General features: G+C 39.0%; 1 pseudogene; it reads left to right on the top strand.

The window, feature by feature from the left end:
* Positions 1–678: 678 nt before the first annotated feature.
* On the top strand, positions 679–802 carry LOC126012655 (uncharacterized; annotated as a pseudogene).
* The last annotated feature ends 275 nt before the right edge of the window (positions 803–1,077 follow it).

Here is a 1,077-nt window from a genome sequence, read left to right as displayed (position 1 = left end):
TTTTTCAGTTTAATGTAATTTCAGTGATTTATCTTCACCTTCATTTCCTTTGCTGTGGCAAATTCTCATGAATTCTTGATGTGTGTCACATGTAGGACTTTCCCTCTTACTTTTATTAATCAACAATAGCATATATAAGTTACATTAATAGTTTCAAAGAATTAAATGTTTTTTCTTATTGATTTTTATATTTGCCTTGTATTTCATTAATATTTTTGTTTGTTTTTTTGGGCCATACCTGGTGATGTTCAGGATTTACTCCTGGCTATGCGCTCAGAAGTCGCTCTTGGTTTGGGGGGCCATGTGGGACACGGGGGGATTGAACCGAGGTCCATCTGAGGCTAGTACTTGCAAGGCAGATGCCTTACCTCTAGCACCACCTCTATGGCCCCATATTTCATTAATTTTTTTTAGCATTATCATTTTTTTTTTGGTTTTTGGGTTACACCTGGCATTGCTCAGGGGTTACTCCTGGCTCTATGCTCAGAAATTGCTCTTAGCAGGCTTGGGGGACCATATGGGACACCGGAATTTGAACCGATGACCTTCTGCATGAAAGGCAAATGCCTTACCTCTAGGCTATCTCTCTGGCCCCTAGCATTATCATTTTTATCTACTTGGATTTGTCATCATTTTCTATCTCCATAATGTGGAAGTTTAGGTTATAGTTTCAGCTCTTACCTTCTAATAATATAAGATTTTTTACACTGACTGTATAGAAAGAGGAGGTACAGTAAATGCAACACATATACACCTCAACCCAGGCCCTTTGCTGGTCTGTATTGTGAATTGGGGGAAAAGAAAAAAGATTCTGGCATTACAAATTTTCTTGTTCTGCCAGGTTGAATATCTCTCATACAACACTTTAATATGCAATGTTTCCCTTATCATTTTGTTCAACAATTTTTTGTTTGTTTTGGGGCCATATTTAGGATTGCTCATGCATACTTCTGGCTCTGTGCTTTGGGATCACTTCTGGTAGCTTTGGGGTATATATGGAAATTCAGGGGAGCAAACCTTGGTTGGTCGTGTGCAAGGCAAGCACCCTACCTGTTGTTCTATTGCTCTGGTTCCAAG

Source organism: Suncus etruscus, chromosome 6 (assembly GCF_024139225.1).
Source record: "Suncus etruscus isolate mSunEtr1 chromosome 6, mSunEtr1.pri.cur, whole genome shotgun sequence".
Classification (NCBI taxonomy): Eukaryota; Metazoa; Chordata; class Mammalia; order Eulipotyphla; family Soricidae; genus Suncus; species Suncus etruscus.
This window is presented reverse-complemented; position numbering and strand designations above follow the sequence as displayed.